Genomic DNA, 21,760 nt, shown 5'->3' with positions numbered 1-21,760 from the left:
AGGAGGTGGAACCCTCTTGATGAGAGCAATTTTGTTAGGATCCACCTGCAATCCTTGGGAAGAAATGGTATGGCCTAGCACGGTCCCCTCAGTCATTAGGAATTCACATTTTTCAGGACTAAGGGACAAGTTCATCTCGGTGCATTTGGTTAGGACTTTCCCCAGGTTGGACAATGCTTCCTGGAAGTTGGCCCCATATGGAGTAAAGTCATCCATGTATATTTCCACTGCATCGTGGACCAGCTCCGAGAAGATGCTCAAGACAGCTCTCTGAAAGGTAGCAGGAGCATTGCATAGCCCAAAGGGAAGGACTCGGTAGGCAAAGGTACCCCAAGGACAAGTGAAGGTGGTCTTATCTTGGTCTTCCGGGCTGATTTGGATTTGATTGTACCCGCTAAACCCATCCAGGAAAGAGAAGAACTTCTTTCCTGCCAGTCCATCCAACACTTGATCTATGAAAGGTAGAGGGAAGTGGTCCTTCTTGGTAGCTTTGTTCAGCTCACGGTAATCCACACAAATTCTCCACTTCCCATTCTTCTTGGGAACCAACACTAAAGGGGACACCCATTCACTATCTGAGATGGGGTAGATGAATCCGGCATCCAACAGTTTCTGCAATTCTTCCTTGACAATGTCCTTAAGGGCTGGATTCATTCTCCTCTGAGGTTGCCTAACCGGTTTACAATCCTCTTTGATGTATATATGATGGGTACAGACCGAAGGATGGACTCCTTTCATTTCCTTATAGCTCCAAGCAAAAGCATCTAGGTGGTTGGCCAACAGACTACACAACTCCTTTTCCTGAGAAGGAGATAAGGAGGAGCTGATCTTCAATGCTTTCTCAGGGCCGAACTCCACATTCTTGACTCTGGGAGTAACAGGGTTATTTGTACAGAGATCCACTAAGGTGCTAGCTTGGGCATCCTCCACCAATTCCTCTAAGGGTAGTGCACTGGAAGGTGGATTTTGGATCAAGGTCTCGATCAAGTCATCCTCGGTTGGAGGGTCTTTTCTAGTGGTATCTAAGGTGCACAGAGGTGCTGAGTACACCTCGTCTTCTTCTCCTTCTTCCAACCAGAGTGGTAAATCATGCTCTAAAGAAGGTTGGGCAGGAGGGTATAGGACTAGCTGCTTGGACATGGGACCATTTTTGATGGTCATGTTTCCTACCCGACAACTTATGTAAGCATCTGCAGTAGCTAACCAAGGCCTTCCCAAAATGAGAGGATATCCAGTAAGCTTGGCCTTTGGTTGCAGAACCAGGAAGTCTGCAGGGTATTCCCAAGAATCAATGGAGACCATGACATCCTCCACAATCCCTTCGGGAGTCACAGTGGAGCGATCTGCTAATTGCAGTACTGTCGAGGTCTTCCTCAAGGAACCCTGTAGATTGAGTTTAAGCATGGTATCCCTGGTCATCACATTAATGGCAGCCCCCAGATCAATCAAGGTGTGAGGTATGATGGTGCCATTGATGTGAACATCTACTACAGGACTTCCAGGATCTAGGTACTTTGGGCAGATGACTTGTCCTAGCATAAGGTCAGACAGTTGTCCTATGACATTGATAGTTGAAGCATCTTTCTTCCATCTGCCTGGGTTTTTGAAACACTTCTCCTTAATCAGCTTATTATATATTGGCACATCCTTGATGGCTTGGAGAAGTGGGATTTTTACACACAACTGCTTGAGCTCACCCAAAAGCTCATCTTCTTCTGGGTTAGGTTGTGTGGTGGCTGTTAGTCTCTCAGGAAAGGGTGGAATAGGCTTTGGTTCACTCTCTTGATGGTCTTCCTCATCCTCTGGGGGAGGAGGTTGGCGATCTGGAAGAGTCTTTCCAGATCTAAGATTGATCTCCTGGATCTCCACATCATAGGTAGGGCATGAGGTTTCCCCAGTGTATACCTGCTGGGCCTGTCTATTGTTGGGATTCGGGTTCGGTTGAGCAGGCATTTGAGGTTGCCTTGGAGGAGCAGGAGGTAATGGTTGAGGTTGCACTGGTGGTGGAGGCAAAATGGCAGGAGGAGTGTTGTATTGGGGCCTCCACCCCGACTGAGGTGCATTCCATTGAGGCTGTGGCTGGGTATGTGAGTGGTATGGATGAGAAGTAGGTTGAGTGGGGTACTGAGGTGGATAAGACCATGGAGGAGGCATGGACCATGAAGGATGAGCAGGGGGACCCCAAGAAGGCATAGTAGTTGACTGGTTGGGGTTGTAATAAGCTTGAGATGCCCCTTGCATCCCCTGCTGATAAGGTCTAGATCCTTGTGGCCTCCTTTGGTTGAGGTAATAGAGAGGCTCTGTGGGAGCTTCGGTCCCTTGGTACATGGCTTTAAACCCAGGTAAGGTTGGACACTGATTTGTGGGATGGTCCTCCTCACAAACGAAACACACTTCAACCGAATGCAATGGACATTCGTTCTTAGGGTGCCTCCTTGTGCACCTAGGACAGAAGACAGCCAAGGCTCTCTCAGCCTCTTCTTTCTTTTGCTGGATCCTGAATGTATCAAGCTGCATGGCAATGGTTTGTCTCACCTCACTCTTAAGATCTTCTAATTGGTTTTCAAGCTCATGTTTGGAGAAAGGGACACTAGTTGAGAGGTGGTTTCCTCTACCTCGTTTCCGAGCTGCCCTGGAGTGGTTTCTAAACACAGTCTTGATGTCCTCATAAGGCAGTTGGTAAATGTCCCCCCCAGCTGACATGTGAAGGGTATCTAAGAGGTCCTCAGGGACTCCTCGGAGTAGGACCAACTTGAGGGATTCAGGGTCAAGTGTGCACCTGGCCCGCTTATAGCTTAGTTGGAACCTCTCCTCATAATCCTCTAAGGACTCATCATTTCCCATGGACATCCGAAAGATTTCCCCCTTTGTTTCCTTGGACCTACAGTAATCCCGGTACTTGGTGTTGAAAGCTTGCTGCATCTGAGCCCAAGTAGTGATACTATTCCCAGGTAAACCCATGAACCAGCGTAGTGCTGCATCCTTGAGAGTGGAAGGGAAAAGTTTCAACTTTTGCTCATCTTCAGTATAGTCATAGGTTCTACAAAGGACAGCAAACTCAAACATGAAGTTATCTGGATCTTCAGTGGTCAACCCATGGAAGTGAGGTAAGGCGGAGGGGCTAATGTTTTTCATTTTCATCTCTCCATTGGTCTCTCGGATGGGGAAGGCACCTTCTATTCTCTCATCTTCTCTTCTATTGTCAGCCATAGCTTCAGATGGATTGGTCTCTAACTCTTCTTCTACTATAGGGTCTTTGGATATCTCAGGTTGTTCACCTATAGGTTCCTCTGGGTCACTGTCACCAAAGAAGAGAGAAGGGTGACTCAGTGATGTGGTGGGGGTGTTTGGTAGGAATTTTCCTGATCTATCTCGGTTCCTACGAGGCATGAAATGGAAAAGACTTTCTTTTTCTTTTTGCTTGCTTTTGCTTTGCTTTTCTTTTGGTACCTGCAAAACTGAGACAGATTGATCTACAACTAACTATGGAAGATGCAAAATTAACTGAAAGCAGGAAATAACTAATCTACTTTGCTCAAATGAAATTGCAGAAACGAAATACTAGTCTATGAAAGCAGGAAATGCTAATCTATGAAAGCAGGAAACGCTAATCTATGAAAGCAGGAAATGTCTATGCTACTTTTGCAGAATGGAAATGAAGTAAACTACTAGCAGAAGGCAAGAGTAAGAAAGTAGAAGAAAAGCAACAATTACTAATACTTTGACGCTTCCCCGGCAACGGCGCCAAAAAGATGGTGAGCTCCAGTATTGTAGCAATAATGCTACAACTCCTGGGGATTCCTGTCTCTTAATTTTATCAACCCGGTAGTTCGTACAAACTTGGAAGCGACGGTGTTGTATGCACAAGTACTAGCTCTTGTCGCAGCTGTCACTTGGTCAGCTGGCACAAGTCCGCTAGGGCTCAAGCCAACTTCTATAGGCTCACAGAAGAAGCTTTATCAATGATGGACGAAAGCTAGCTCAAAGAAGACTAATCTACTTGGCAAAAATGAACTGAAAGCAAATCAAAACATGGAAACCCTAGGAAACCCTAATTTAACTAGTCTAACCTCTATGATGCAAAGAATGTGAAGGAAACTTCTACCAATGATGCCATTACTTCTAATAAGTGAAAATGCATGAATCTAATCTACTTGCAGCTTAAAAGACATATTTTTGTATTTTTTCTTTAAGTGGATGGAGTGATTGTGATTTTGTGCTTATTAGGGTTTGGTTGTGCAGATGTGATGTGGAAGGAAGGAAAGCTTGGGAAAGGTTGGGGAGGCTAGGAGAGGTCCCCAGAGATCGTTAGCATCAGTCCACAGAGGTTCCTCACGTTCAGAGGCTCAGCAACCGAGTGAGTGGCCTCCTACAGGATGTCTGCAGGGGATTCTACAGGAAACGCAGGGGCTTCTACAGGAAGTCTACAAATTGCTATAGGATGACCTACCGTGGGTGTTTGAAGTGATGGAGGAGTGATGGAATGGTAGGGGAAGGTGTGTGAGGTAGGAATAGGGCTGGTGATGGTTCAGGAGTGGAGAAGTAGGATGGAGAACGAGTGTGTGAAGTGGGTTGATGGATGAAAGGTGATAACAACGAAATGTCTAAAGAACGAAGTTACGTGAGGAGTGGAGGAGTTTGGGAGATAACAGAGCGTAACAGAGGTCAAGAATGTGGTTGTATGCGTGATCAAGATGAAGAAGGAGGTGATAGAATGATGAAAAGCAGTGTAAATGAAACAAATGGCTTATGACTGTCACCAAGATGAAAATTCATTAACCTAAGCTACCTGAACTCAATGAACAACAGTATAAAGCATGTAGAGGAATGTGCATGAAGCAGTGATGAAGGTGTATGGTGCAAGAGTGAAGTGCATGGAAAGATCTATCATAAACGAGACTATGTTGCAGCATGTATAACGTGAAGAACTGCGTATTTTTGTGGCTGGTATAGGCTGCACTCCAATCTCCAAACGGAGATGGTAGTGGAGACCTTCTCAACCTTTTTGCTGTAGCTCCAATGTATTATCAACCTGCTAATCTAACTAAACAACCGAAATCAATTCAACCATAAACTAGTCCTATCTATGCTCATGAAAACGACTAAATTACCAAACTGTGAATTTGAATTGCATGTGAAAACAAACAAACTCAAAGTGCTGGAACGAAATGCAAACACATTACAACACTGAGGAGATCTATTGCTCTCAGGTTGGGCCCTAACCTGAGAGCTATAGCTCCTTGAGAAAACTCACAACTAGATCAAAATCTGCCTTCTTTATTCATAATCTGATGTCATGCCAAATTGGCTTACAAAAAGGAACAAAGACCGAGCTGTGCTCAAAAATTACAATAGTAATGCGAAAGTTTCAACAACCTATCAAAGGCTACGACCTCCATACTTATGCAAAACGATCATCCAACAGGTGTCCTTGATTTTAGGAGCTCGGCTGTCCAACTGAAGTTTAAACTGCTGATCCTGTAGGACAGTCATAATTGTTGTTCCTGTAGAACAGTTATAACTGTTGTTCCTGTAGAACAGCTGGCTGCTTCTAAGCTCGGTGGGGAGATGGATTGGAGCTCGGAGCTATGGTGGGAATCACGAGGAGGGTCCCAAGACTGTGGACATCCTCTCCTAAAAACCAGCAGTGCCACCTCATTGTCTCCTTGTCTCCTTTTCACGTGGTCTTTTCTCCCTTTTAATGAAAAAACCTGAAATCATAATGCATTAGTCACGTAGATAAAGTGTCTACCCTTCTTCCAACAAACAACACGAATAAACTAAGAAATGCATGCATAAGCAGTAAAAAGTGAATGGTTTGAGCAAAGCAAGTAGGCCAAATGAGCCCAGATTATACCAAAAATTGGGGCTCATCAGACTGTTTCCCTCTTTGAGGGTTTTAACCACGTCAAGAATACTGGTGTATTGATCTATGATCTATTTGTGAGCGGTGTCCTTTGGTGTTCTGTCTGAGGAACTTACCCTGTAAATTCCTACATGGTATCAGAACTATTTGAGGGCTGCATCTATTGGTGATTCAAATCTGAAGCCGGTACCACTGCATCCGACTTTCGTTTCCTAGATCTACTGTTTCTGACTACTTTCGGGTCGAGAGGACTACTATATTATATTAGGAACATCTGTTCCAGTGATGAACCCTTTTTGTTTCACGCAAAAATGTTTCTGGTAGCCCTAGCTACGTCATTTTTAAGATCTGTAGGTATAAAGTCTTTATTTTTAGTTCTAGTTATTCCTCTCTTCATTTATTTCGGTTTATTTAGCTCTCTATTTTTTATTACCAGATCTATACCTTTCATTTCTGCATATGCTCTTTTCCCCGTGAATCTATGCGATATGGGTAAATCAGAAATAGAAAGGAAGGATTTTTCTCATACGTATGCTCTTTTCCGCCGTGCCTTAGTGTGATCTCGAAAAATCAGAAACATTGAGGAAAATATTTAGTTTTGGCTAAAGCTAACTTGAAGCCATAAGGTTTGTTTTTTTTGTATGTCAGTGTTCGGTTTTGTGGTTTTTGTTTTGTAGGAAAAAAAAGATTTTTCAAGTAAGAACGCACCCCAAATCTTCAGTGAGAAAAAAGAAACCTTCATCTTTTCTAAAAATTACTAACCTTTTAAACTAGCTCACTTGGTCCAAAGTTACTTTATGAGAATAGAGGTCTTGAGTTCAAGTTTTTCTTTTTGTTGAGTTACTTTTTCAAAAAACACATGTAACTTATGTTTTAAAGTTACTTTATGTAAAATTGTTCTCACCGATTATAAAATGTGCGTCACTTATAATTCTAAAGTCTCTTTATCTTTTATTTAAGTTACAATTTAGTAGGTAGCTCATAAAGTACAATTGTAAAAGTGACTTTCACTTATTTATAAAAGTGAGTCACATAATTTTTTTAAAGTGAGCTAATTATATTATGCAGCTATGAATGAAGAATATCATTCATTATTGGAAAATGATACATAGGATCTTGTTCCTCTTCCAAAGGGATGAAAACTTGTTAGATGCAAATGAGTTTACAGAACCATTTATGGACGAGATGGAAAAGTTGATAAACATAAAGCTCGTCTTGTTGCTAAGGGTTTTTCACAAGTTGAAGGCATTGACTATACTGAAACCTTCTCCCCAGTTTCCAAAATGAACTCTATTTGCTTTGTTCTTTCCGTTTCCACCTCTTTCAAATGGGAAGTCCATCAGATGGATGTTAAATCTGCGTTCTTGCATGAGGACTTGCATGAAGAAATCTATATGGAACAACCTACTGGCTTTATACAAAAAGACTCCAGCCTTGTATGTTGGCTTAAGAAATCCCTTTATGGTCTCAATCGAGCCCCTCGAGCTTGGTATGCCAAAATGGATAGCTTTCTTTTAGAAATTGGCTTTTCTAGGTGTCATTCTGATAATACTATCTACACCAAGAAAGTGGGAAAGTATCTTATCATTCTTTTTATTTATGTTGATGATCTTATGCTTACTATTAGTGATCCCACCTTATAAACCATGTGAAGTCCAACCTTAAAAATAAGTTTGAAATGACAGACTTAGGACACTTGCATTATTTTCTTGGTCTTCAAGTCTTGCAATCCAAGGAAGGTATTTCCCTTTCCCAGTCCAAGTATGTCTGTGATCTTCTATGCCATTTTCACATGGAAGGCTGTAATCCATCCCTTTCTCCCTTTCAGTCTGGAGCCAAACTTTCAGTCACTTGTACTTCCCCTAAAGTTGATGCTACCTTATACCGTCAACTTGTAGGAAAACTTTTGTATCTGACCCATACTCGTCCTGACCTTTCCTTTGTTGTTGGCCTTATTGCTCAATTTATGCAAAACAAACATGAAAATCATTGGAAAGAAGCTAAAATAATACTTCATTATGTTTGAGGTACAGTTCAATTTGGGATTGATTACAGTGCAGAAGGATCTCCTCTATTGGTTGGTTTCACTGATTCTGATTGGGCTGGTGACCCCAATGACTGGAAGTCTATTGTAGGTTATGTGTTCACTCTTGGTTCAAGAACTATTACATGGGCTTGCAAGAAACAAAGTGCCATTTCTATTTCTTTAGTAAAAGAAAAGTATCATGGTGTTGTAGAAGCTAGTAAGGAAGCCCTGTGGCTTTGTCAGATCCTGTCAGAGTTTGGTGTTCAACAACAACATCCGACTAAACTTTGGTGTGATAATAAAATTTTCATTCAACTATGCAAAGATCCAATCCAACATCAGCGTAGAAAACAAATTGAACTGCAAGTGCACTTCATTAGAAAGCTCATTCATGACCATGTTCTTGAAGTGCAATATTTTTCAACAGATGACCAAGTTGCAGACAACTTTACAAAGGTTCTCACAGAGGTAAAGTTTAATAAACTTAGATTTATGGTTGGAGTTTAGGAAGTTGTCACTAAGGGGGGATAGGCTGTAATGCCTCCTTCCTTCTCCTGTTGTGTCATATTTCCTTCAATCCTATCCCAAGTTGTTCTTAAGGGGGGATGTTAAGATATTTTGCCACATAGGAAATAGTTAAGTATAACTTGGTCTAATGTAGAGTTAGGTAAAGTGTGTTTCTTTACTATGTACTTTTGTAACTTACAATCCAACCGTCATGATATGTTCTAGACATGAAGTGATCCAACGGTTCATTCTCTCCTTAGTATTACTAACATTTGATCCATGGCTTAACAACCGATTGGTCCATGATTTCTATTTAAAGAGAATGGAGGGTCATTTGTATGGTAACCATTCATGAGAGAAGCTTATGTAAATTTTCATTATTTTATTAATAAATTGCCTGAAGTAGTCGCGTTGGCTCAGGCCGTGGACTGTTTCCCTCTTTGAGGGTTTTAACCACGTCAAGAATACTAGTGTATTGATCCATGATCTATTTGTGAGTGGTGTCCTTTGGTGTTCTGTCTGAGGAACTTACCCTATAAATTCCTACAAAATGGATTCCCAAGGTCGACTAGGGGTAGGAATTACAATATAGAGGCCTTGATTCTTGATGGTTGGTTTGGAAATGGCATAGGAATTGCAAGATCTAATGTACTTCCAGGCATCCTGTCGAAGATTTGGAAAATATAAATACTTCTGCAGCACTACCACAATTTTCTTGACCCTGAAATGCCCAGCAACCCGACTATAGTGCGCTTCCCAATTCATCTTAGCATGCTCACTTGAAGGAACACAAAGGTTTCTCAAGTGGCATAACAGTGCATCCTGGAGGCGAAAATCTAGAACTTGTTCACCCTCTAAGAGCATCTGGTATGTGTGGCCAAATTCTGGGTCACTTTTGTAGAGAAGTGGCCATTTAGAAGTCTCATGCCACAAGAGTTGATCATGGTGGTTAACGCCATGATCGGTGGTTGGCTGAGGCAATCTACAACATTATTGGTGTTTCCCTTCTTGTACTTGATATTCAAATGGAACTATTGTAGGTATGTGGACCACTTCTAATGGTGATCATTCTACAATTTCCCTTGAATCTATATGAACTATAGGGGTCGCTGGTCTGTGTGGATGACCGTTTCCTTCCTTAAAATGTAATGCTTCCATTTTTGGTAAGCCTGCATAATGGAATACATCTATTTATCATAAGTGGGATACTTCTGGACTGTGTCTGAAAGAGTCTCATTATGATATGCCACTAGATGCCCCTGTTGAGTAAGGACTACCCCAATAGCATAGTGAGAGGCATCTATCTTGATGTCAAATGGTTGATGCAAGTCTAGTAATGTGAGCATTGGCGTAGAGCAGAGGCGATGTTTCAACTCTACGAATGCCTTCTATTGATATTCAGACCAAAATATTTTTTCTTTATCTCCTCCCTTTGTGACTTGATTAAAGGGCCAAGCAATATGAGAGAACCCCAACAAGAACTTGCGATAGAAATTGTCAAGACCCAAAAAGATGTGGAGCTTTGTTGGCTTGTTGGGGCCTGACCCAGGTTCAAGTGTTTAGCTAAACAAATACTGAAACTACCAGCCCTTTCAACTACAGTTCGTGAAGCGCGAACTAAGGTCTCGCCCGAGGTAGTATGTGAGGGTGCTGGAACCAGGTTTCCGCACCCTAGTGATGTCTTTATGAAGTCTGGGAAGTTCGCAAACTGATCCCATGCACTCGTGCTACTCCGTGCAACTATCTGATCTTCGCGTAGCTCTATAAAGAGTGTGAAGAGGCGCGATCTAAATCCTTTAACCTTAATGCGTTATTATTATAGATCTTAACTTAATTTTTTGGGCCCCATATTCTTATCAATTATTCAACCTTCATAACAAGTGTGCGCAATCATAAACTGTAAGAAGTTGCATAAACATATACTAGAATCATAAACATACAGATTTACGAATAGATGCACAATATTTCCAAATCAACTTAGCTTTTATTAAACTTCTGTTCCATTACAATCCCAATTCCGCCCTGTGCATTCAGCTGTAGGGGTCCATGCACATAGCTGCAGACTCTACCAGGCCTCTGCGCACACAATTGCAGAGTCTCTTCCTACTTATACAACCCAAGACTCAGACTTACAGACTCAGAGCGAATATCATATTCAAAAACCCATATCACTTGAGATCAAGACTAACCAAAGCTACTCTCCTCTAACCTTAGAGCCTCACTTTGTTTATACATCCCATGGTCTGTGGACCATGGGTAGGCTAATACACTCTATATTAAATTACCATATTTTAGGGCAGACAACCCTAGACTCTCATGCTCCGCGCCCACATTTTGTAGGGAATTTACATTACATTGACCAAATCGGGCTCTAGGCCCCAAAAATCCATTATGGGGGGATTTGCTGCCCAACAGGTCCCCAACACAATCAACGTGACTCATCCCGAGTCACTCAGATGGTGCAGTGATCTTTGTTCGGAGTCCATCCAACAACTTCTGTGCTTCGCGGACGTTTGCCACACATTCCTCTGCTGTCCGTTGTATAAATTTTTCTCGACTCTCTGAGACATCATTGTCAGAGGCACCCTCTTGCCTTTGCACATATGTATCCTACATATGGGCCAATGTTGCCTCGATTGTGGCGGTGACTATGAATGCTTCCTCAAGCTAAGGCTAGATGCGTTCTTTAAGCACTACTTCCTTTTGATGCGTGGCATCCACCTGTGCCTTTAGAGCCTATGCATCCCTCATCTTGGCCAACCGCTGAGTAAGGGTGATAGTTTGCATAGTCCCCTGGACATTGTCATAGACATGTTGCAATTCCCATGCTTCTATCTCTACTTGCTGCAACGTTGGTCCTCCTGCAGTGAAGTGAGCATGAAGAGGGATTGATCCAACAATCCTGTACAGTCGTGTATGGTGTGCTCTATTCCTTCCAACCCTGGTTGAATGGTGCGGTGCCACTGCTCTCTGACTTCCGACGGTGTAGAGGGCTGCACCTTTAGTCGCAGCTCCACAATCTACAAGTTCATATCCAAATCAACCTTCGCGGCCTCCTCTTAAGTCCTGCAGACTCCTGCTGCCAGTTGGTGAATTTTTTTTGTGGTGGGGAGTGCCGTTGGCATGGCCAACTCCGAAATGTTGCTATAGCCCTCCTCCACTGCCTGTTCTAATCCCTGGTTTTTGGCGACTAGGTTGTCGCACTGCAGGCTAAGCTAGTCTAAATTTTCCTTCTGCTTGCTCAAGACTTAGAGAGCACGGCCCTCCCTGGCGCGAAGCTTAGTAGTTATCCCATCCTGCAACTGGTATAGGGTTTCTCTGGGAAGGGCAGCCAAATTGAACCCCCAGCCCCTCACGTCACCTTCAGATTTTGCTAAGACGGAGCCTTCTGGTAACATCAAAGTGTTTGTTGTGCGAGCAAACAACATCTGCTCAGCGTTGGCTGCACCTTCCGCAAGGTGCGGTGTCATCACTCCTCGGGGTCACACCTGTAATGCCTGCAACTACACTCTGAGCGCCCCCAACACAGTTGCCTGCTCTGTCATTAATTCTTCAAGAGCATCCTTAGTGACACTACGAATTACTTTTCCACTATCAAGAAGGGTTCCCTCAGAGGTATTCGTTGTCTTTGTCTTCCTCTGTGCAGTTGGCTTCTCTTGGATGCGCGACCTCTTGAGTTGGCTCGATATTGTTGTACATTCCTCTGCCTCATCCCCCCCCTGTATGGCCTGCTCCATGGACATTTCCTGACCTTCCTTAGTCTCTTTGGTGGGCGTAGTTGTGGGTTCTACCATTTACGCTGTCGCTGCTGCCTCAGCTGCCTTCTGTTGCGTGGCCACTTCTTGATCCTGGCGCTTTTTCTCCACCAGCTTCGCGACGCGCAACTTGGTCTCCCTCTTCCACTACTATGCTACAATCTTTTCCAGTTCTACAAAGTCTGGAGCATGCCAGTCCGGAGACCATGCCACCATTACATCGAAGATTGCATCATCCATTGCAATGAACGAAAGCTTCACCCACGTTCGGGCTGGATCCTTTCGCGCCCGGATATACAGATTATGCATATCTGCCTTGAATTCTGTCACGGTTTGCAAATTGTTGTATATCGTTGGGGACAAACGTGGCCTACGGTTGATCCAAGATCTCCTCCATGAATGTCCAAAACACCTTGATCTCACGAACCCTTGTCGCGTCTTTCGTCGCCCAGAGCGAGGTGTACCTCATCGCTTCAGGTAGGTTCCTCTCAATGGTGGGAAACTAGCTGTCCTTCGGCAGCTCCCCTACAACCAATAGGATGGATAAGAGAAACCACGCATAGTGGAAGGTCTTACCCTAATCTTGGGCCTCCCAACAATTTGTCAAAAATTCATTGCAGAGAAACTGCACCCAGTTGAACTGGACCCCCTCTACACACTGCTCCGCCAACATAATCACAGATGCTGGCAGCTCATCTATGTGGCATTTCCTCATGATATTTCCAACCAATAGCTGGGTGGCAACACACACCCCTTTTTTCCTTGATGCTTGCTATTACGTACACCCACTTCCTCTTCTCCAGGTTATATTTGGCCTTCATCGCTTCTGCGAGGGCCAAGTAGCTGCTCTTTCCTCCTATGTCTGCGGGAATGTTTGCTTTGATGAGCAACTGAGAAATCCGGTGAATTAAGTCGGCCATGATGGGAATCAGCTTCTCCATCCAAAGATACCCATCACGTACTAGACACAGTAGCTGCCCAATGACAAAGATCGTGACGGATGCACGACGGTAGTGGGGTATCCACCACAGATGTGGTAACCCGACCTTCTACACACCACGTAACCATTTTTGCTGCAATAATTGCTCCGTGGCTAGCTATGGGAACTTCTTGCTGTCTACGAGGTCCCAGTCTTCAAAATTTATATTAGGTGCCTGCCCCAGCGGTGGACCTTAAAACCTTAGATCATCTGGAAGAAGCGAGGTCTAGAGTGCACTCTTCGTGGCCTCCAAGTCCTTCGGTATCTTGGCTATCCCTTTCCATGGGGGGATGTTGGGGGATAATGTTATTGCCGAAGGTACTTGAGAAACATTCTACACCTCATCATCTTGCACTTCAATTTGTGTGATCAGGGCTTGCAAATCTTCCTCCTCCTCTTCTGTTTCAATGGTGACAACTTTTCCCTTCTCTGTCATTGACATTTTACTAACTCGTAGGTTCCATGGTGATACCTGGACTGGCCCCATTGGCTGCTTTTTTTTGGTGGTCGCGGCGTGCGTGGGGACTTTGGAACCTCTAGTGATCTTCTACCTCTCGAGGCTCCTCCTCGATTACACGGGGCTCTGGGGTAACTTCCGCAAATCACACTCTGGTTCTCGCAACCGTCATCATTTCTACACTGGATTGGTTCGGTCGCGTACTCACGGGTGGCAGGGTAGCTCATTGCTCAATGCTTTGTACCGGCTTAAATCTCAAACAACCAAGTGTTACCTCGAGGCTACCCCAAGTGATTTTATAGTAATGTTTGAATTTGATTTTGGCCATTCCCTCCACTTCTAAGTCATTAATACCCTCTTGGCAATAGATCGTTCCAAATCTGGCTCTTAATTCCTATCTTAATGGCTCGCCACCTGCTCCTTTTTGCCTTAAATTGAACCTCTTGTCATGAATAGTGACATCAACGATCAACTCCCAGCCTACCCGCATAGTAGCGCAACCCCTAATGTTCGACTGCGATCCTTGTGACATATTGGCCCTGCGCGGAACTGCCTTCTTATGCAGCTCTCCTGCAGACTCGTTTATAGTCCCGCACCTTCTTTCAACTGCTTGGAGAATTGAGACTGTGCTTCCTACAGATAGTCACATGGTCGCACCCTTGGTGCGAGGCTTCAATATTCCTGCTAGCCTAGGCCGCGAGCACCATTCAAATACCCTTGCATCCGTTAGTGCGTCGCATTCTTCTTTGTATGGTATGCTCCCCTTTTTAGTAAGGTGCGGTCACGACCATGTTAGCAGGGTTGCAACTCCTTCTAATGCAGTAGTAGGGCTGGCTATACTGGGCCCCATCATGCTTAGTTTCTCACGGCCCGCTTTCGCGACTTCAGTCTCTAGTTTGCTGATTTCTTCATCCAATGTCACGCTTTTCTTCCTCAGCCATGCCCAATCTTCATCGAGTTTGTGAAGTTTCAATCTTCCTTGCCGAATGGCTTCCTGTAACTGCCTAATTCCCTTACCCAGGTCCTCTCATCCTGCCCCAACTGTGGGAGCTATTGTCTGGGATTCTTTTCTGCTCTCCTGGTTTCCTCTCTTCTTGTCAGTGTTGGGGTCATTTCCGCACTCCTGTTTTTGCTTGTGGTCCTATAACCCCATCAAATCACTGGTACACGCAGGTCACAATCAGCTCGTCCTATCTAGTAGACTCTGTTCATGATTCTGCATAGCTTTGTGAAGGCTGAGACGTGGAATGTTTGTTGCTTTTCTTGTTGCCACGTCGCTTTTTGATTTTGGATCCTCAATCGAGGATGTGCTTGCACAGCACACGACTGCACCCATTGACACAGGTGGGCGCGCAAACTGCTTCGTCCTGGTTGCTTGGCTTGCATTTGATGTTGGGGACTTCCAAACCGTAAATGCATTCATCTTATACATGCGCGCTAGCTTCAAATATTATTCTGGTGTGTATTCCACCATCGTGCAGGTGTAGCGCGCAACGCCCATTCCATCGCATCGTACCATTGCTGTTTTGGTACTGCACTTTCAAATTTGTCTAAGAACTCATCCACTTCTGTCACCCCATCATAGGTTGGCAGTTCTCTTGCTTCAGTCGTCATGCACCACAGTGATCTAATCATTATGTTGCAATTCAATGTTGTTACTTTGTGCAATCGATTCTGCCAACATTCTATCTCTTCATCTGAATCCAAAGTAAAGGAACTGTCGTGCTCCCATGAGATTCTCCCATCTTCACTTGGGTTCACCTAATCTTAGTCTTGCAACATTATCTGGTAAATGCAATCTAACTCATCAGCACTATCATCGTTGTGCACAGGCTTAGTGTAGCATGCTCCCTTAGCTGGATCTGGCGAAACTATTACACAAAGGGACTTCTTCTCAAATATCATCTTCCGCTTCTTCAGGTTGATAACTCCATTCAGTTCAGTGGCCCAGTCTATTTCTAGCAACGTGGTATAAGGATTTTTATCATCAACAATCTCTATCACTTCAAAGTCTATCTGCGTGCTCACGCCTTCGATATCAACTGTTACCCCTCGCAACCTCCCCGTGGGCAAGATATTTTGTTGGTTTGCCATCTGTAATTGAATAGGGGACCACTGCAATGCGGGCTTGCCCATACGTTCCCATGTCCATTTTGGTAACACATTCACATTAGAACCTAAGTCCAGAATTACCTGATCCATTTCATATTCGCCAATCTGTGCCATTAATCTCATCTCCCTCCCGGTGTGCAATGTATGCTTTCCTAGTTTTCGAACTACGTGCGGTTCACCTAACCCTTCGCACCTAGTTATCAATTCTTGTAGTCCTTTCACTACCCTATTATCATGCAGCAGCTTCATGCATGTCTCTAAAAGGGTAGTAACCATAGAACGATCCATTCCTGGCTCTGGCTGATCCTTACTACCTAAAGTAGAGGCCTCCACGAAGCTCTTCTTAGCTTCCATAAACGTCTCCTTTGCCCGTTCCAAGTCAAACTTAGGTTCCTTTGTAGGAGCCTTGTGAACCCATGTATCTTCCTTGGGTTACTTCCCCTTGTCTTCCCCTGTGGTTGCATTTCTTCTGAGCACCATGTTCACATTGGGGTTTTCTTCACGCGGTTTAGAACTCATCATTTGAATATTCTGAGTTGGAGTAAGCTGAAGTACCCCTTTCTCGCGCATCTGCGTGATCAACGTAGGAAAATCTATTACTTCATGATCAATCGTAAGCATAGTGCCTTGGTCCTCCGCAATTGTAACAAAATAATTGTCCTTGGCCCCTTCCTGACCCCATTCCTCCTCGTCCTCAACCCAGCCCTGAAATCCAGCACGAGCCATCCCCGTGGCTGGGTCTAGGCCTTGCATTTCCGTCTACATTCTATATTCTGGGGTCCACTCCATCATTAATTCGTAGCTTCGACAAGTATGCTCACCGTGGTCCAATGATCTATAGAAATTACAAAACAGCTGCTATGGAGTCTGTGTGTACTTCTACAACAGACGACAATTGTCCATTATGTGTTTTCCTCCTATTTAACATATCTCGCACCATAGCGGGGCTGTCGCACTCAGCCCTGCTTGTGCCTCCGGTCTCAAAAGAATTGGCCCCCCTCCTATCAAGTAGTTCATGAATACCGGACAATGATCCTTATCGTAGCCCTGGCCTTTGCATTTTATACACCATGCTTCTTCGCGTGCCTCTGGCCATGGCACCCTATCCTGCTTCAAACTCTGCATCTCTAAGCATAGGTTCTATAGTTGTGTGTGGATCTATTGGACTCCCAATCCCGGATCCTGTATCGGTGTTTCATGCAACCTCATCGCCATTTCCAATGCTTCTGCCTGGGTCGAAAGCTTCTGTTGTGACAACGCTATCCTTAAGTGTGGTGTCAAAGACGACACAAACCATGCACGTTGCTGCACATCCGTTAGCATCACATTAGCCTCACAGATTGTACTCTTCAGTCTTTGCTTGAGATCCCAGGGGGTCTCGCCTGGAAGCATCGCGATCTCCTTAAATCTGATGATTGACTGCGCCCCTGATTTCCGCTGGCTGAATTATTTTTCAACGCAACTTGGATCTCCGCTATTCCTACCTTTGGGTGATCATTCGAGTGCCTGATATACCATGTCAACATGTGATCTTGCAGCACGGTTACCAATATAGCCTTCTTAATGTTATCATTCATAATCCCTTGTGCTTCCCACACTGCTCTTACCACGAATTAGAACTGATCTGGGTCCTCACTTCCTACTCCTCTAAATACAGGTAGCTTAATCACGCTCACCATGCTGAACTTCTGGTTTGGTGGAGGTGGTGTGGGTGAAGATGGAGGTGAAGGAGGTGATGCGGCTGATGGCATGAGTGGAGGTGATAATTGTGGAATGCGCTGTCTTATCAAACTGACTGCACTCCTCGAAGAAACATGAGTGCACTCTTCCTTGCTCTCTTGTGAAGGTGAAATTAAAGGACTGTTTCTTAATCCCTCGTCCCTTTGTAGTTCCTTCCGCTCCACGTCGTTCCAAAAATCAATGTATTCGCATCACTTGTTTTTCACATAACATCTTAATCCAGGTATTCAAAGATTTTATGTACTTACCATGTGGTCCCTTGAGAAAACATCTTTCGGCTTCGATGTAGCTTACAGTCATGTCTATCAGAAATTCAGTGATAAACCCTCCTATTATCCGGTCGAGCCAATGGTCTACTGCCCGTGCGATCTTATCTTTTGATGCCTCTAGCCTGTGCACTAACTCCGGAGTCCACACTATCGGTTGATCGAGCTTATACCTTCCCTAGCTGTTAGCTAACCTCGTGATCCAATCATACAACTCTGAAGAGAAGGATGTGAAGAAGATCTCATGGATTTCCGTATATACGTAGCGATCCAGCCACCTCTTCTCGGATATTTGTAGAGTTCTGTTTTCCTGTGTCACGAACTCGTGAAGCTTCTGATCCAACCAATCTTCAATTTCCTTCTTCATAGGGTTCCAGTGTTCCGACATCAGACATCCCTTAGGAAGATCCCGGTCTCAGCAATAGAACCATTTGTTGGCTTGTTGGGGCCTAACCCAGATTCAGAAGTGTTTTAGCCAAACAGGTCTTGAAACTACCGACCCTTTCGGCAACAGTTCGCAGAGCGCAGACTGAGGTCTCACCCGAGGTAGTATGGGAGGGTGCTGGAACCAGGTTTCCGCACCCTAGGGATGTCTTGATGAAGTCTGGGAAGTTCACAAACCGATCCCGCACGCTCGCACTGCTCTGTGCAGCTGTCTGATCTTTGCGTAGCTCTGTAAAGAGCGCGAAGAGGCGCAGTCTAAATCCTTTAACCTTACTGTGTTATTATTATAAATCTTAACTTAATTTTGTGGGCCCAATATTATTATTAATTATTCAACTTTCATAACAAGTGCGTGCAATCATAAACTGTAAGAATATGCATAAACATATACCAGAAGCATAAACATATAGATCTACGAATAGATGCACAATATTTCCAAATGAAATTAGATTTTATTAAACTTTTGTTTCGTTACAATCCCAATTCTTCCCTACGCAATCAACTGTAGGGGTTCGCGCACATAGTTTCGGACTCTACCAGGCCTCTGCGCACACAGTTGTAGAGCCTCTTCCTACTCCTACAATCCAAGACTCAGACTTATAGACTTAGAGCGCATATCGAATTTAGAAACCCATATCACTTGAGATCAAGACTAACCAAAGCTACTCTCCTCTACCTTTAGAGCCTCGCTCTATTTATACATTCCCATGGTCTGTGGACCATGGGTAGGTTGACACACTCTATATTAAATTACCATATTTTAGGGTGAACAACCCTAGACTCTCGTGCTCCATGCCTGAATTTTACGGGGTCTTTACATTACATTGATCAAACTCGGGCTTGATGCCCCAAAAAACCGTTATGGGGGTGATCTGCTGCCCAACAAGATCTATCAGAGTGGTTGACGTTGGCCAATCCCAGTGAATTGAATCTTGGCTGGATTCACATGCACTACCTGTTCATCCATAATGTATCCCAGATATTGAACCTGGGTTATGCCAAAAGTGCATTTCTCCGAATTCGCACACGACTTGTGTTGCCGTAGTGTTTGGAGAACATGTTGAATGTGGTGGAGGTGCTCTTCCCAACTCTGGCTGAATATCCAGATATCATCCAAGTATAACACTACAAATGAGTTGGTGAATGGCCACAAAATGTCGTCCATCAACCTCATGAAGGTTGCAGGAGCATTCATCAACCTAAAAGGCATAACCAGCCATTTGAAAAGGAACTCCTTGGCTTTGAAGGCAGTATTCCACACATTGGAGGATTTTATTGGTACCTCGTGATATCCAGACTTCAAGTCAATCCTTCTAAAATATTCCCTCCCTCAAGTTGGTCTAGAAGATCATCAATCTATGAGATCAAGTACCTATTCTAGACAGTGATCTTGTTCAATGCCCGATAATAAATACAGAGTCTCCAAGTCCCATCCTTCTTCTCTACCAACATGATCATGCTCCCACAGGGTGATGAACTTGGCTAGATGTGACCTTTCTACAACAACTATTGAATCTAACTCTTGATTTCGTCATTCTCCAAAAAGGAGCGTCGATAGATTGGTCCATTGGGAAATGGTGCACTTAGGGTCAGATTGATGGAGTGCTTGACTTGACAGTGTAGAGGCACTCCTGTGATGGAGGTGAAGGTGTCCTCGTACTCCTCCATGACCTTTTCCATCTTTTCTTTTCATGTCGAGGGGCCCTGTCTAGAGGTCATGGCCACAATCTTCTTCTTTCCTTGAGGGCATATCATTTGGAAAACAAATTTCCCAGTTTTGGAAATGAGCTTACTGCATTGTTTTGTAGTAACCAAAGAGATGGCGGTAGGCGGTGCTACCTAGTTTCCTGTACAAATTATTTCCCAAGGTAACAATAACAATGCGAGGCCTTAACTCATACACAACATTTCACTTCCACAAGTATGATTGTCCTAATATTACATCACAAACATCGAGAGGAGAAATGTCACATAATACCTCATCCGTGAATGGATTGATGTTGTATGGAAGGCGACACTTCTAGTTGACGGGAAGGTCTCATCCTTGGTGAAGCCACCCAATAGTGTATGGTTGGGGGTGTGTTGTAGTCAGTAAGCCAAACCAATTCATGCCTTTGCTAAAATGAGGTTCTTTTGGCTCGTGTTGTTGATAATGAACTGTAGCGGGGAACCCTTTACCCAAATCTAGGAGTGGAAGGGATGCTCCTCCTCCTCTGGATCTTCAAGTTCCTCCTTCTGGATATTCTTGGTGGAAATGGTAGCATTGGGATCTGCATCGATAATCTTCTTTCCTTTGTCATTCCTTTTGTTGGGTTCTGACTCAGAGTCAAAACATGCATATGATTTAGAAGCCTTCAGCTTGACCACCAGTGACTGCTTGGCCCGACACTCACTTGTGGCTGAGTGGAGCTCTTATGGAACTCACACCACTTTCTTGTGTCCTTCTTTGGCTTCGTGGTGTTGTTCTTTTCTTGCAGCTTTGGCGGGTTGTACTGGGCCACCATGCCTTGGATTTTTCCTTTGTTATGTGTTTTGGGGGCACCTTCTCTTGACTCCCTAAAATTGAAAAACGTTGAGTTTATCTTTCTCTAGGATCGTTAAAATTTACGTTGAAAGAACTGAATGAATTTTCTTTTCGTGTCTTTTCAAACTCTTTAAACATGAAAAAGACATCAAATTACCCCTTCATTGGACTCGTAAAACTTAAACAATGTAGGACTCGTTAATCATAACAAGACCAAACCGCTCCTTCCTAGGGTTCCTTAAAAATAGTCCAAAGGAATCATCTGAAGGATGAGCTTATAGGACAAGCATATGTTAATCCTTCTCAAGATTGCCAAAAATAAAGAGGTACTTTCTAGTAATGGTGGGGGAAAATTAGGAAATAAAGTTTGTTTATATTGTAAAAGGAAGTATGTCACCCTTAAAAATGACACTCCATCACCTATGTGTCCAACTTGGAAAATCTATTTTCCTCACAGTTGACCACATCTCATTGAGAGTCTTCAAACCGCTTTTTGGTCCCATTTTTTTAGTGAAATGTTGTCAAATCAAGTGTCATGTATCTAATATATTCAGGAGAATTCCAAACTTAGTCAAAATTACCTTGAAATCCATAGCTTTCAATCATGCTAGCCATCCCTAAGTCAGTCTTGCATTACTCCAAACTGTTATTATTCAAAACTTGACATGAGTTTGATGTTGTAGGCTCTCCTGCGACGAGTCGTTACCTATCGAATTCAGCTCACTATTTAGGAAGTTGATCTAGAAAATCTCTTTACTACCTTCGAGCCTACATGCCTTAATGGAATGATTCTATTCTTCGATGATAGGTTCTCATCATTGACCTTTGATCGAATGATTCTGAGTGTTTGACTTCACAACATTTTTTCACACTTCATAGATTGTACTGGAAGTACCTTGATAACCATTGTCATTATTTGTGGTTTCTCTCACACTTGTTAAAAATTCACATCATTTACTAGTAATTAAGTGGTTTCTACCATCTTCAACTTCGAGACATTCACTCACATGGTTAGATTCGTACTATGGATCGAGAGATGGAGATAAAGACCCTGGATCTAGTTTCATCCATCTGGACTGCGTGG

Source organism: Pinus tabuliformis, chromosome 6 (genome assembly GCF_031772625.1).
Source record: "Pinus tabuliformis cultivar Carrire ecotype Pingquan chromosome 6, CPIR1, whole genome shotgun sequence".
In the NCBI taxonomy this organism is placed as follows: Eukaryota; Viridiplantae; Streptophyta; class Pinopsida; order Pinales; family Pinaceae; genus Pinus; species Pinus tabuliformis.
This window is presented reverse-complemented; position numbering follows the sequence as displayed.